This window comes from Rhyacophila brunnea, unplaced genomic scaffold (assembly GCF_057557595.1).
Source record: "Rhyacophila brunnea isolate RB1 unplaced genomic scaffold, BYU_Rbru_1.0 scaffold_12, whole genome shotgun sequence".
NCBI classification, from domain to species: domain Eukaryota; kingdom Metazoa; phylum Arthropoda; class Insecta; order Trichoptera; family Rhyacophilidae; genus Rhyacophila; species Rhyacophila brunnea.
The window spans coordinates 42127725-42145175 of NW_028232774.1; the positions used below are offsets into that span (position 1 = coordinate 42127725).

General features: G+C 33.3%; 1 protein-coding gene across 1 annotated transcript in view; it reads right to left on the bottom strand.

The window, feature by feature from the left end:
• LOC147078188 (uncharacterized) overlaps nt 1-16586 on the bottom strand; it is a 1208676-nt gene extending 1192090 nt beyond the window's left edge. The window contains exon 1 of the mRNA XM_085961301.1: nt 15044-16586. The gene's annotated coding sequence lies outside the window, so the exon portion shown is untranslated. The remainder of the gene's footprint in view (nt 1-15043) is intronic.
• Nucleotides 16587-17451: the final 865 nt, after the last annotated feature.

Here is a 17451-nt window from a genome sequence, read left to right on the forward strand (position 1 = left end):
GTATTGGTACAAACATATTATTTTAACGATGAAAGTTAACACATTGACTGCTGACTAGATAATTACTTTTTAATTAGCACATTTAAATAACATGCTAATTATATCGAATGGCCACCTTAAACGTTACGCACTGGGCGCGTCTTTAGCGTCCAATGTATTAATATAACAACTATGGGGTAGTATGAGTTTCATTTACAAGACTATAATTAATTCCCCTTCGCATATATTCTATACACAAGGCTGTTATCGGCGGCTATATAGGGTAGTTTCTCATATTTTTGTATTGAGGGGTATTAAAATAAGTTAGTATTATAATTGTTACAATAAGTAAGCCGTCTAAACAGTCAAAACTATCTATCTTGCTCTAAAGGTTAGCACAGCCAAGAGAGGTGCTGTTAAAGCATAGCACTTATTGTAACAATTACATCTCGTACCTATAATTTATTGTAAAAATTATAATAAGTAGCTCAATACAAAAAAATGAAAAACTACCCTTGATAGCAGTCTTGTGTATAGAATAGACGCGCTTAAACACTAATAATTTGAGGTATTATGCATATTCAGTAGGTAGGTATGTCAAATGTTACCACATTGAGCGCTGACTAGATAATTACTAATTAATTACCACATTTAAATAGCATGCTAATTATATCTAATGACCACTTAGTCGAAACTGTCGAGAAAATCGTACTGAAAGACTTAATAAATATTTACATGTAAGTATGCAGATATCTACTATTTATTGAAGTAGATAATTACCATAGTGCATAGGCATTAGGCATATACCTAAGTAGGCACAAAATTCCTTCACAACAAATCTGTGACAAGGCATCAAGAAGCCAAGCACGAAACGTTCCGCTAATTGCACCGAATTGCATTTTATAATTCACTTTTATAATGTAGCTCTAATGACAGGTCAAACCGGTGCAATAAGCACACAATATAACGCAAACAAAAAATTATCATTGAATTCACGTAACACGAGCTATGCAAAGGCTAAAGAATATGAATAGGTATGAAGTGATAGAGGAATAATTTAATAAAAATAAATTGCAATGGAAGATAATAGGTAATAAGTCTGTCTCGCTAGGTCTTGCAGACGGCTTGGTGGTGTTGGATTTTAATATAATTGTGAAGTATGCATAGATGGCGCCATAGTTTTCTCTTCGGGATGGGTTTTTTATTCACATCAGACAGTTTGACATTTCGCTGATAGTAGTAGAATGAGGTTGCGGAATCCTTCATCCAGCAGTGGATTGATCCTAGTTGTTGATGATGATGATAAAGATATGAGGATGTAGACAAATATAATATCACCAATTTTGATAAATACAGCAATTCAAATGACAGATAGGAGTAGAATATGGGTAGGGAGGCCTTTATCCAGCAGTGGATTGGATCAGGTCGATGGTGACGATAATGATATTAATATGTAGATAAATATAATATCACCGATTTTGATAAATACAGCAATTCAAATGACAGAAAGGAATAGAATCAGGCTAGGGAACTCTTCATCCAGCAGTGAATTGATCCTAGTTGATGATGATAACGATATGAATATGTAGATAAATATAATTTCACCGATTTTGATAAATACAGCAATTCAAAAGACAGAAAGGAGTAGAATCAGGCTAGGGAGGCCTTTATCCAGCAGTGGATTGGTTCAGGTCGATGACGATAATGACAATATGAATATGTAGATAAATATAATATCACCGATTTTGATAAATACAGCAATTAAAATGCAGAAAGGAATAGAATCAGGCTAGGGAGGCCTTAATCCAGCAGTGGATTGGTTCAGGTTGATGTCGATTAGGATGATATAAATAGGTATAGTATCACAAATTCGTTTAACTGCTAGTAGTAGAATCAGGTTGCGGAACCCTTCATCCAGCAATGGATTGATCCTAGTTGATGATGATGATGATAACGATACGAATATGAGGATAAATATAATATAATATAAGTTTCATTGGTTTAAAAAATTATCATTTAACAGCCATAAAAAAAAATTTACGTTATCAAATTTTGAAATAATATTCTATGGTTGATCCAGTGTTGCCATGTCTACTGAAATTTTATGTAGATCAACTGATATTTTTTGCCAATATACTGAATTTTTGATTTTTTTTCGAATTTCAAGAAATTTACTGAAATTTGTGTTTCTCCATAATTGTAAATTAACTGATGATTATTTTAATAATAAACTTGAAATGATTTACGCATGACCTTTTTTGATGTTATACACTTTTAAATTGACATAAAAAGCATTGTAACTCTACCCAAGAGCGCCATTTTACCCATTTATATCATCATTGTTTAGAATAAATTAATATTATTAGTTATTGTTATTCTTATTAATTTTGAATCATATCTAATAAAACACATTTTTCAAAATCTACTGACATTTTATGAAATCTACTGAATTATTTGTCAAAATCTACAAAAAAAAAAAAAAAAATTTACTTGGCAACACTGGATTGATTGCATAGTCAGTGTTGCCATGTCTACTGAAATTTCAGTAGATCAACTGATATTTTTTGCCATTATACCTACTGAATTTTTTATTTTTTTCGAAATTCAAGAAATCTACTGATATTTGTGTTTCTCCATGATTGTAAATTAACTGATGATTCTTTTAATAAAAAACTTGAAATGATTTACGCATGACCTTTTTTGATGTTATACACTTCTAAATTGACATAAAAAGCATTGTAACTCTACCCAAGAGCGCCATTTCACCCATTAATATCATCATTGTTTACAATAAATTAATATTATTAGTTATTGTTATTCTTATTAGTTTTAAATCATATCTAATAAACCACATTTTTCAAAATCTACTGAATTTTTTGTCAAAATCTACTGAAAAAATAAATTTTGACTTGGCAGCACTGGGTTGATCGCATAGTCAGTGTTGCCATGTCTATCTACTGAATTTTTAAATTTTGACTTGCAACACTGGGTTGATCGCATAGTCAGTGTTGCCATGTCTACTGAAATTTCGATCTACTGAATTTTTGTCAGGAAAAGAAGAAATTATGATTATGAGAAGACACTTGTGAGATTATGTCAATATGCACGCTTTCACCAAACACAATCGTTGAATTTCATACATTTTTGTCAATCTGCTGATATTTTGAAGAAAAAATCAAAAAATCTACTGAACTTTGAAAATTTTAGTTGGCAACGCTGGTTGATACCTTTTAAATATATGTTTGGGTTATAATGAGCTAATTAAATGTATATATTATGTTTCATTGGTTCAAAAAAAAAATCATTCAACAGCCTTACAAAAAAAAAACAAAAGTGACATAAAATTTTTAAATTTTATTCTTTGCGTTGAAATGACAATACGTGCGCGCCCGCGTTTCAATGAAACGATCAGTTTTAATCGGAATTCGTATAAATGTTATTGTTTATTTGAATAATTATAGTTATCTACGGGTACTTGTTATAAATGTGAGTTATTATATAGTGCTGTGCATTTTAAAATCATCATGAGACGTAAATAATATCACCTGTGACCTGTGAAACAACAAATGACGGGTGGTACCTAGTTTTTAAAAGTGATTTTTTATAAATATAATAAATAAATACGAAGTGTCAAAAGACTTGATTTCCGTCAGAGGTGTAGAAACTTAACTTAAAACAAAGAACTTTATTCACAAAAAATTAAATAAATCAGTTCTAATATGTTTATCGGTCAATCTTATTATGATTAGTTTGTGAAAATCGATTGTAGATATCGGTTAAAACGCATTTTAAATTTAAAGCGGCCATCTTTGGTGAGCCGGTTTGAGTGTTGCAAACATTGTGAAAAAATTAATTCCCGACATAATCAGTTGTCAATAAAGTGGCGTGTCGCTGGAAAATGTATCGGGAAATGAATAAAAATCACGGATTTAGGGTGGTATTTCGTCAAACGGCTGTCAACTATGGTTTACTGATATTTCACGATCCGAGAGCCGATTTTTCATTTAAACCTATTGGACATGACGAATAAGGCACACAATCGCTCGCAAAAACGGGCAAAGCTGTAGGATAATAATATATAGGAGATTATTAATATGACCATGTGCCACATCATCATACCGAAATGTTATCACTTATCATGACAACGTAGATATGTGGTTAAAATATATTAAGTATGTGTGTACCCGTGCGCTCATAGTGAAGTCAACCACAGAATGTTAGCCGCTAGTTTATTGGCATGGGTTCGAATCCAAGAGCTGAAGAATTTTTGAATGTAATTTTATAAATTAATTTTTATGAGTGTGATCTTAAAGGGATTTAATATTAATAAGAAGAAGAAATAATGTTATATCTGATTAAATTGCAGTTATAGCACTTGGTATCTTTCTAATTAAGGCTTGTTAATTAATAATCTAGGTAATCTCGCTTTATTTTTCTTATTAATTAAGTAAGTACCTACCAGGGGCGAAGACTCCATACTCCATACATATTGAGTTATTTATATACTCATTTGATTATATATTATATAAAATAATTTATTTTGCCAACGAGAAATGCCGTATGTGTAGGAATGTATTACACAGATAATAAATAAGTAAATAACAAAACAATCTCCAAAGGTTTTAAAAAATATACCACAACGCGCGGATTATGTTTCAAATAATTCTCATTTTTTTCATATGAACTTTACGTCACGTAGCCCCCCGGCCAGTCTATCGAATTGTATGAACTAAGGTAAGCTCCGATCGCAGAGCCTACAACTAAATAATTAATAATTAGATAATTTAAAAAATAAATAAAGACTGTTTTTAAAAATAAAAAGAACTTTATCTAATGATTTTTATTTGTATAAATGTTTTGAAAAAATACGTACTTAATTTAAATTGATCGCTTAATTTTTATGTTGTCAGTGAGCTTTTGAAGTTTCATTAAATTAGTATGTCGTTGTCATTAGTGTGTACCTATTCATTAGTAGTAATATCGTATTATCTTCTTATTTCTCGTAAGTATACCTTATAAGTGTGTTCTTTTTATCAGATCTCCACAGCCTACCTCTTTCCAAAAGTCACCCTTCGCCACTAGTACCTACATACTTATCTACTTATTGAAACAAAAAAGTTAGTTGGAGGTCAGTACAAGAATAATATGTGGATGTTATAATATAACGTTCGAGACTTTACGTTTGTTATCGTAATAGATTTTTGGATTTTCACCTGTTTAGAGTGTTTTTCTCCTTCTTTCCTAGGATGCGAACGCCGTTTTAAGTATGTTTCGCATATTTATAATGACCTCTGCAACGTTGAGGAAGAACACACAGTAAAATCTAAATCTTTTATGTGTATATTAGTCACTATCTAAAATCACAAACGTGCAAAATATCGATCACCTTACGATAACTTAACTAAAAATATAGTATCTACTCATACGGTCATATTATGCATTACGTTCCATAATAGACCAGCAGGTAGGTATTGCTATAATAATAATATTATCATGTTAGTGCTACGCCATTTTATAGGTGGGGAAACCTTGACGTCCGACTAACATGGTTAATTAGCCCGTACAATGCTGTAAGTGCCATATCAAACCTTGATAGCAAGCGGTGTACTGCACATACCGCACGGTTAATGTAGGTGAGATAGACGGTTGTAAGATAATCATGTTAACATTTTATGAATTCTTCAGTTGATTAGAATTCAACTCATTTCTACTTACATAATATATTATTTCGTATACTTACCAGTGACGTCCCGTGGGGGTAGGCAAATTGAGCGTCGCTAGGGGGCGGCAGTTACACGAAGGGCAGGAAGTCGACGAGAATCATTGGGCATATATAGAAATAACTAACCTAAACTTAGTAATAACGGAAACTTTCCATTAAAAAATTCAACTCACTGTTTGGTAACAAAATGTAATAATTACATACTATAAAAGTTTTAATAGGACTATAATTTTTTGGTTTATTCCTTGGACGTCACCTCCTTGGTGAACAGCAATGACAAGTGCAGATTTGCGAATTATATTATTGAATTATAGGTACCTAGGTACTCACGAGTTTTGGAAGTTGTCAGGTGTGTTTTTTTAGTGTATCTTAAACCGTGGACTCGCAATATTGTATGTTGAAGCAGAGATGTCATTTAAAATTTAAATTATATTTAGTGCTATAATATATCGTATTCGTAATGTATCCATAGAACACATTTCTTAGAAATTGGTGTCATGAAAGGATGAAATATGGCGGCATTTTGTCTTGGGACGTCACTGCCAGTGACTTTTGGAAGAGGTAAACTGTTGAGATCAGAGAAAAAGAGCACGCTTGTCAGGTATAATTACGGAAAATAAGACGATATTACTACTGATGAATAAGTACACACTAATGACAACGACACACTACAATTTGACTACATCGATGAAATTTCAATAGCTTGCTGACGATATAAAATTGAGCGATGGGTATTAAGTAAGTATATTGTATTTTTCTAAACATTTATTTATTTTGGAGGCTTTTATTAACAGATTTTGTTTTTACGACAAATGGATGTTAGCCACTTGCTCAACCTATCAAGTAAACACTAATTGAAAAATAAATATGTGTATTTGACAGTCCCAGGATTCGAACCTGGGACCCACGACGCAGCACAATCCATATTTTTACATGTGATTAAATTATCTTATAATAATATCTTTTGGACAATAATATTATGCGCAAAGGTTTAAAACTTCGCCTTTAAAGCCTACCGTTTTGCATACATTACGGTAGACGAGGATGAGGTGCGTCAAGTAAAGTCAATACATAAAAAATATCACATTTATAACACCGATACATACAATAGTTAAAGAGATGGGGTTGTTGAATTTTTTTAATTTTTGACAGATGGTTCTGTATAATATAATATTAATTATAATAATACATTACCACATATACTACAGAATTGTCTAATGTCGTTATTTAAATACGTTAATATGCATTGTTTTATGAAGGTGGCCTTTAAATAATAACCTAGAATGGAGTCATCGCCACTGCCTTATACCTAGTTAGATAGTTACCTATACGATATCGTCATCAAATATGATTGGAATTATATTATGATCCATCTATGCAGTGAGGTATTATGCCACGTACCTATTCCATTAATGTTGACTGAAGTTGTTTTCGGCTTGTATGGGTAAAATATTTTGGCGAAAACAGGTAGCAACCGGTCGACTTCGGTTTAGGATGCCGTGGAAAAATCCTGACGCACCAAGGGCGCCATGAACCGAATAAATTTGATAACCCTGGGCTAAGGCATGTGAGCAATGATTAGACACATATACAAGCGTTGATGGCGTTAAAGTAAAACCACCCCTACAAATAAATAGGTATGTAGTTATAGTACCTACCTACCTGGACTTGCTTAATCATAATTTTCTGCAAAGGTTTTAATGATCACCAACTTCAATGTGTTTTAATGATTTAATCAACAATACAGTTTACAGGTTCAATTCACATCGGGTGTCATTTTTTTTTTCAAAAAAAAAAATGTTTTCTAGTGGGATAAGTATATGCATGAGATGTTTTCAAATGATGTCTGTTCAATTTAAAGAATGTTACAATCTCAAATCTAGTGAATCATTGCTTGAATAAACGAAATATGTAGTTAATTATTAAAATGAAACCATAACCGAAACGGGTATTGTTCATAATCTATTTATCTATAATAATTCCATTACATAACACGTACGTACTTACTTACTATATTGTTAATTACTTCTAAACGTATGTAATATATTATTAATATTACATTAGTTGCAATTCATGGCTAGAACATGATCTTGGCCCATTATCAAGCAAGTTTGCCCACACACTATCTATTGGCGAAAGTACCTAATAGATTATTTACGTCCGAATTTAGAACTATACAGATTTTTAAAATAGAATTTCGAGATTATTTTTTGAATCCAAAGTATGTGAGTGGTTAAAATACACTAATTAAGTACTTACATAAATTTAGCAAGGCAATTAACTTTATTTGGAGATTTTAGTAAATACCTACGGACATACAATAGCATAATTTTATTCATTATTAACCGGAATACTTTTTAATACACTTTGCCTGTGATCTTTACAATTTCTACCTTATCAGACATGAAGCAGAAACTGTGGTATGGTTTTAGTTTCGTTCTCGTTGCACAGTCGGTTAGTCGAGAGTTTAAAATATAGTATCGAATGCAGTCTGTAAGTAAGTGAACATAGCAAACCAAACCAGTTTTTGAGATAAGCAGTATGCCCATATAGGCCTACGAGCATGTTCGAGTCACTTATACTAACTTACCAAGAAAGGTACTTGAAGTACCAGTTTAGTACTGAGTGGAATTATTATTGTATCTCAGTACGTAACAAAAACTTTCTTTAATCGAGCGTGATTGGTTGCATAGAATTATTATCGTAGGCATGAGAGTTTGAGTTCAATCACTCCGTAATCATGATGGTTCATTTTTAGCATCAATCATTCTCAACAAATATGTACTTACTCAATGCGGTAAATTTTTGGTCAACTTGTCTTCCTATTTATATTTTGTCGTAAGGGAAAATCAACTTTATTTAATTGAGCAGTTATCACAAAGGTGTGTACTTTTATTCTCTCTACAATACAGCAATATTAAAGTAAATAACGTTAACTCAATTTTAGAGTAGATAACTCATACCAAATTTTTTATTCCAATTAATCAATTTAATCGTAAATAATTAACAGAACCGGTTTCATTCAAATTTAAAATTTTCAAATTCAAATTTTATTTATTTTTACATACCTACAGTGAACATTACAAATTATTAATTTAAGACGTTCATAATATGACACTTAGAAACAAAGAAATATTATTAAAACAGTATTACATAAAAAAGAGAAAGATCAGTATTAAATTATTAATCAGTAGAAAAGTGTAAATACACAAAATATAAATCAGATGGTACAAGAATTTATAAAACAACTTCCACCTATACTCATCTCACGTAGGTGGAACACCCGAAGCAATTTGGTTGAACACAGTTATCGCTCTCGCAATTGGCGTTACCAGTGGCAGGTTGGTTCTGCACCTTGGGAGAATCAACAACTGATGCTCTCTATTTCTAAGATAGTTATCAGGGACACACAGGTCAACACTGCCCCGAAAGGCAGAGTTCTCATTTATACCTCTTATAAAGCCCGTTTCAGACGGGACACCGGTGTCGCGCTCGATATAATATATGAGGCCTCTGTATTCGAATAAAGGGGCCTTTGTATTATGTTTATGAACGCACCAGAGCTAATGAGTCATCGTTAATTATATAGATACAATCATCGTTAGTTATATAGGATAACTAAAACAAGATTATGTACAAATAACTATTTACTAATAATTATCTACATTTTAAAAAAGTCGTGAAAAGGACATCACACACACTTAAATATTAAATCGCATTTTAAGATAATATATAACTATGGCGGTGATGCACAAACCGCGGCCCAGAATGGCATTTGTTGCGGTCCAAAACAATAAGTAGGTACCTATTTCATCACCAAACTTTTCATTGAATGCGATAAAAATCTAATTTACTATATTTATAAGTACGAAGTTATATCGTGCAAATACATATATACGTAATACAGAGTGGAAAGTGAATGAATCACCTGATATTTAACTATTAAATTAAAAATAATAAAATGTAGATATGTCTTGTCTCGTATAATTTATAATTTAAGGTTCAAATAGACTATATGATGATCGGGCACATAGGTATATGCTAAGAGCGTTTTAGTGTATATGATCAAATCTATGCCATTCCGACATATTATACATACATATTGTATGACAACTATGACATCCTATTTACACCCTGTGACACAGGACGCCAACATAAGAAACGGGTTTTTCGACATATAGGTATATGACCGATCGTCATAGACATAGAGTGTATTTGAAGCATTACTTTTACCCACTGCGGCCCGTGACAAAGTAGAAAATGGATAAATTGGCACTTATTTCAAATATGTTGTGCACCACTAAACTATGGCGACAGTGTCAATTTTAGTGTCCAGTATTCCATCATAATGGTTTTAAAACATATTGTATAAAGTAATTAATTATTATACGGCATTCTACCCCGGAATAACCGCCTACATGCCCTACAATCTAGAATTCTACATGAACAGAAGCAATAAATTATTTATTTGAGTTTGATATCAGTTAATAATAAGTTAATAACCTACATATTAACATCACTTAGGTTCTACGCATGACGCATGTACCTACCTATATGTAAGCACCTATCCACATTATATTCTGCCAACTATGCGTGTTTCTGTTTCGTATCTTTACTGTATGTATGTATCGTTAACATAACTACTGTCCAACAAGATTTAGGCACAAGCCGGAAGGCGCTGTCGTCGACTAAATCATCATCATCATCATCATCATCATCAGCCGGGGTCAATCCACTGCTGGACGAAGGCCTCCCCAAGCTTTCTCCAACTCTCTCGGTCTTGTGTCGTTCGCTGCCACGTATTTCCGCCGAACTTTACCAGTTCGTCAATCCAGCGGCTTTTAAGGCGACCCTGTGGCCGTTTCGTACCCCTTGGGTACCACTGGACGACGGCATTTGTCCAGCGGCCGTCCTTTCGGCGAGCAATGTGCCCCGCCCATCTCCATTTCAGCTGTTTGGCAACGTCTATTACATCGCGTACTCTTATCTGCTTCCTAACCCATCCGTTCCTCTTACGGTGATTACACTTTCGCGTGATGCCCAACATGCACCTCTCCATGCCTCGCTGTGTGACTCTTAGCCTTTGGACATCTCTCGTGTTGAGGGTCCACGTCTCGCAGCCATACGTGAGCACGGGTAGCACACATTGGTTGAACACCCTACGCTTAAGACATGATGGTAGGTCATTCTTGAAGATAATATTCAGACGTCCGAAAGCACTCCATCCCAGCTTTGTTCTTCGAGCAATTTCATCGTGCATGCTTCCGTCTATGGACACCTGCTGTCCGAGATAGACGTAGCTGCTGACTTGCTCGAGTTGGGTGCCAGAAATACAGATAATCGCAGGGTCCGAAAAACAGTTCCTCATCACTTTTGTCTTTGAGACATTTATCTTTAGACCGACCGTTTGACTGACATCCGCGAGTTCTTGCATTCTACCTTGGAGGTCTTTCGGGTCTTGTGAGAGTATGTGAGAGTCGACTAAATAGGAGGAGCTTATTATTGTTCTAATGAGCAAATATGTACATACCCACATAATTTTAGTTTTTTAGAAAACCTATTTTTTATTTCAATTATTATTTCGTTCGAGTGAATGAGTGCTTATTATGTTCTTCGCGAACGACGAAATTGTCAGGAGGGAGAGGCGAAAAGTTCATCTTGTAGTATAGCTACTTACAACTTTTTTCCGTATAAAGTTCCACCAAGGCGTGACTGCTCGTGTTCGTCAAACAATTTGAGCATCAACGGAACAGACCATCAAACTGTCATTACTGACTCACTATCAAGAGTAAACTGCTTGTCATAATATAATAAATTGAGTAGGTATGTATACGTGTCATGCATTTAGATTCAGTGTAGGACATAGGTATTCCTGAAACTGATTGAGCATATACCAAGCTAAAAACCAAATCTCAATTCTATTTTTTTTTTATTAAACATATGTAAAGTACCTACATAATTTGGAAATAGCACAGAAACATAGGTACATACTTACATAATAATTAGAAAAAAATATGATGTCGGACGAGCATGGCCCCCACATCCTGAAGCGGGCACCCAGGCCAGGATCTATGGCGGGCCACCCTACCTATCGCTAAGGTTAAGGGCAGTGTAATTTTCTAAAGATTTATTGAGTTGTCGGCACTCAGCATAAGCACTAATTGCGACCTTCTTTTGTGGTAAGTAACCAAGTAACGTGCAAACCTTCGCCATATTGGATAAAAAGCCATTTTGTAAGTCAGGAAACATTTAAATTAATCTTAAATAAAATTCTATAGGTACGTGAATTATCATTTAATGATATCAATATTATCATATCACATCAAATTACATTACACAGCCCCATATTTTTAAATGTTATTATTCATTAAAGAAATTAGCGCCGCATGAGACTTGTTTTACTATTAGAGCAAAATTATGGTGTGTTTTTTACACTTAACTGATCGATGATGCATATAAAGCACAAAGAAATTAGCATTATTCCTGATTTTAGAGGGCATGTCAAACTTCAAATTGCAATAATTACTCCATAACATGATTAGACTAACTTACTAACTTTTGGCAGTAATACACGATATACTATGAAGTCAAAGGTTCTTACAGAATGAATTAAGATTGGATAACTTAATAAGTAAGTAAGTAAGCATAATTAACGCACCATCTAATAGTGAAGTTATCTTAAATCTGGTAGTCAAATTTAAAAATAGGTACGTAACCAGTTTAATTTAAAAATCGACGAACATTCTTGCGGTCGGTTAACCGCATATTCCGGATGACATGTCAATGTTACATACAATGTCCGTACAAATAGTTTTATTATTAATTTAATTAAAACAATTACTTATCTATTTTAGTTTCAAAAAAATGTAATTAGGCAAATACATATTATTATCTTTCTCTACATTTGCGGATTAAAGAGTCTTTTTTAGTGAGCAACCCATCATTATTTATTCGATTGTTATACAGTAAGTATTTCAAATGTTATTGTATGTGTAGTATGTATTGTTTTTTTTTTCAAATTACACACTGGCTTACTAAATGACCGCTTACGTATTGTCATTAAATAAGTAGGTACCTATAGAATATAGTTGGACTACTATATTATTCTTATAACATGCAATTACTAAAAATGCTGGTTATAAATAATCCTATTTCATTTAAATAAGCCTTCTAAGTATAATATACCTATATCGATTGGGAATTACGTTCCTAGGTGTAATTCTTACTCCGGGATTCGGGGAAAAACACTGGATATCATAACATAGACATATTTTATATAAGTAATAATGCACTAAAAGTAATTAACATGTACTATAATAATGTAGTAGCATTGTACCAAGCCAACTAAAACCCGCCTTATCTTTCATCTTCTCAATATGTAGGAGGTTTGTAAGTATAAGTATGTCTCTCTGGAGATTTAAAGGCAAGGGAAACACAGAGACTAGAAGAGGAGAGGTCAAAAGAAAAGAACCAATGATTCCTTAATCAGCGAACTCCAGATTCAAAGCAGACTCTCCTCGGTTTGAGGTCGCCGGACTTTATTTTATAGTTTTATAGCCCGCAGAGACGGTGACAATCAGGGAAAACTTGAGGTGGAGTGTATGCTTCATAACTTTGCATTCCGGCTCTAGGATGAAAATGTTGTAATATACCTATTCTAAAAATATATTTTTCACATACATCTACTTAATTATTTATTACTACATAATTATTATATGAATACAGGTTACATAATATCATTTGATTTAATGTTATGCGAGGTAATCAGGCAAAGAGGGTATCACTGTAGTAAAAAGTGCAAAAAAGTGCGAAGTTATAAAACGTATACTCTATGTCTATATGGTGAGACCAAAGTTTGAAGGGGATGAAGTAGAGCTCCCTCCAGAAATCCTGATAAACAAAACGCTGCTGATACCAGTAAGTAATTACTCGGATATATTATGTACCTACATAGGTATAACAGAGTAAAAAGTCTGAAAACTATATTCGAAAGAAAGATCCCGAATAATATTTGGAGCCAATAACGAAGATGAAGTGTGGCGCAGACGCCACAACCGCGAAATCGGAATTGGAATTCGGGGAACCCAAAATATTGAAAACCATCCCACTCATTTCCCAACTAAAATGGGCTGGTCATGTTCAACGGATTTGGGTCGACCAGATAGAAAACTTTTGATGCGAAGCCGTCTGAGGGTATCCAAATTGTGGTAGGTAGGTAGTTGGATGGCGTGGCCCAGGATGCCCGAGCGATCGGAATTCTGGACTGCAGACTATAGAATATAGATAGACCGGAATGGGTACAATTACTTGGCTTGTATCCACCCCAGGATGTTGCGTGACGAGAGATGTACTTAATAGAAAAAAAAATCATTTAATAAAATATTATTTCGTGTAATTTTTTTGATAAGGAAAGGGTTTACCTAGATAATTACTGTCCTGTAAATGTAAAAGAACTTAGCCTTCTCGTACTTAATCCCCATGAAATAAAATACGTAAGAACCTATTTACTACGCACGATTTCATAATCTTTTCGGAAACTCAACAATATTTAGGACAGTTTCACTATGTGTGATAATTGCTACATAAAAAGCAAAAAATATACTTATGATAAAGTCAACATAATTTTTGCATAAGATTACAGTATGACGAAAATGAATAGGAAATTATTATAGAGAGTTATAAAATCCGTAGATTTGTTTTTCTTATCGGAAACTGCCAGTCTTCGCGTAAAATTCTTAACTAAATAATTATCAAAACAACTACCTACCTAAGTACTTAAGCTAATTACCTAATTTTCATTTTCCGTCTTTAGAACGATCTAGCTTTTGTTACCGATAGAACATTCTATAAATGTGTTAGCAGCCCGAAACAGCTGTAGAAACACAAGTTAAAGAAACTATTATAAATCTACAAACCGAGCAACTAATGTGCTATGATAACAAAATGCTAATAAAGTCCTCAATAGTCAATAGTACCTACTGGATGGTCGATTAATTAGGTAATAAATTGGAAACAGCTGTTATATACTTACATATTATATAATAAATTCTAGGTATCTACTTAATTCTGTATTTTAGTTGGTATATTAAAACACATGTTTTCGTATAGGCGCATACCTATTTCTTGAGACGATTTCAATAATTTTGTACCTTGTATTTACGTACGTATATTTTATTTTACGCAATCAATATAGGTACATTACCTATCGCATATATTGCATTAAAATTCCCGTGCACTTTCAATCGATGCAACGTCGTACCGACCTGAACTCGATCTCACGAATTGCAATACACAATGCACGTAAAAAAACAAACTTAAAAACAAAGACAGGCCAGGCCTTACCTTATGTTAGCTCCAAGAACTGCGCACCCTCGGATTGGCAGAAAGTCAGCTGAACTTACGGAAAATCCAACAGAAATGAGACAAATTCCACTTTCACTAGACAACAAAGAAATCAGATTACATCAAAGTATTGTATTCCGAATCTTTGGCACATAACAACACAACAAAAATAGTGATAATATTATGCACTTTTGTACCACAGTAATTAATATTGGTACTTACAACTTTTTTGCACTGTTTTTTTTAATAATGTAAGAAACTACGATGTACTCGTTTTGCAATTATTTGTAAATTAGCACTTCGCTGTTTTTAACACAACAATGGTTTTTACTTAGCGCAAAATACTTAGCAAAACAATTTGTTTTCTGCTATTGTGGAAGTACCTAGATAATATTTGTAATGTATTATTTTTAGCACAATTTATATTTTTATTTTATTTCTACCGTGGACTGTTGCATCACCAGTTAATTATTTATGTAAGGAGGCGAATAAATAGTTTTTAAAGTTAAATAATGACACTGTCACGGAAAAGTTTTAAACATTTAAATAGGTATGATGTGTAGTACCTATATATAATTGTCGATGACAGTTTAAGGAATAATTATTAGTGTTAATAATTTGTGATAATATTATGAATCTTAAGTTAGGAATTCCTTAACCGCAGTGTTATTAAATCGATTGATTTTAATGTTATTATTTATTCTTGGACACTTCACTGAAACACAATATAATTAATAATATCGTTGATGTACCTACACAATCAAAAGACTTTATTTAATATTCAAATATGAATATTGTACGTACTGCCTACTTTTTACTATTTCAAAAAGTAACTTCGTTTTGTTATTATGACAATGAAAAATGGATGAATAGCGTGTCGGTCTATCTCAATTAGTAATTTTTTTTTTAGGTACTTTAAAAGCATTTTAAAACGGTAATAATGATAATCATTTACTTACTTTGAAACATAAAATAAATAGGAACAATGTCGATATAACAAAATAGAAATATACCTGTCGTTATGATTAATAATTTTGTAAGTGTCTGCTCCTGTCACACGTGTAAACGTCAAAATTGACTGTCAAAGTCCAAATACAACAATATAAACAAATATTTAAAAATCGAACGTTCGAAAAGTTTTAAAACTTCCAGAAACACTCGAAGATTGCGCGGTAACAATTTTCGCTACACGGCCAAGGTAAAATACGAAGAAACGCAAGGCAACAAAAAACAAAAAACGACTAAAAAAAGGCGAGAGTACTAAAAGAACACAGCTCGATCAAGGTATTGGTCGAGACACCGGGAAAAAATCACTTTTCGAGCACAATTCAAATTCACAAACTTCGAAGCGGGAACATAACATGGCGACTTTTCGACGTTTTAAATCGCAAACAAACTCGAAAGTGCAATATTATGACAATTTCGCAGGATTTCTTTCGAAATTGTTTTTGTTGTATCGAAGTTTACGATCGGAGTATTTCGTATGCGGCGAAACACGGCACAAACGGTCACAACCTACCACGCTGCGAGGCGGTTTTCGACTGACTTGAAGTTGTCTTACAAGTTCGGTTCGGCAATGTTCGGCCGTTAACGGGAGTAGCCGAAGCCGGCGCAGTGCATTTTGCTGAACCAATACTAATAAATTTTAAATGCATCTCGGTGCACGGGATGCTGACTTATTTTGTTTTTGTACCTACTGCAGATTAAAATAATATTGTTCACCTTTTCTCTACAACTACATGACCTGCTATAATCACAGTATTCCGAATCGTTTCCTTTTTTAAAAATAAATATCATTTATTATAGAATCAATGAAATGTCACTCCTACCTTTTCTATTAATTATTATTAAATATCCTATTATTCCTCAGCTCAAATTATACCCAATTATTAATTATCAGTGAAACGGCAAATAATTTTCAACTATAGGCGCGACGACATTTTGGACTCGCTCGCATTCTGAGAGAGAAAGTCGAGCTGGGAACACGTCACTTTGTTTCGTGATGGCGACGGGCGTATTAAATCTTAAATCGTGTAAAGATGACTAAAAACGTTACCCATTTACTTTAAAAAGAAAACATGACAATGAATATATTATCTATTATTGTAACTAATAGAACAATAAGCAGAACAACAAATTTATATTTCGTATGGCATGCGTCATTTGCACCCGCGACCCGCAATCCGCGCATCGCCTAGCCACGATCTTTTTAGATCGTGCCTCAACTGAGGTACAACCTTAAGGCTATACCTCAGTTGAGGCATATTTTAAAAAGATCGTGAATAGGCGATGCGCGGATTGTGCAAATACGCGGCCGAACGAAATATAATTTGTCATAAAAATTCAACATGCGTCCTTTTTATGTTATGTTTATTATTATATTCGTAATAATAATAGTATCTTCATTG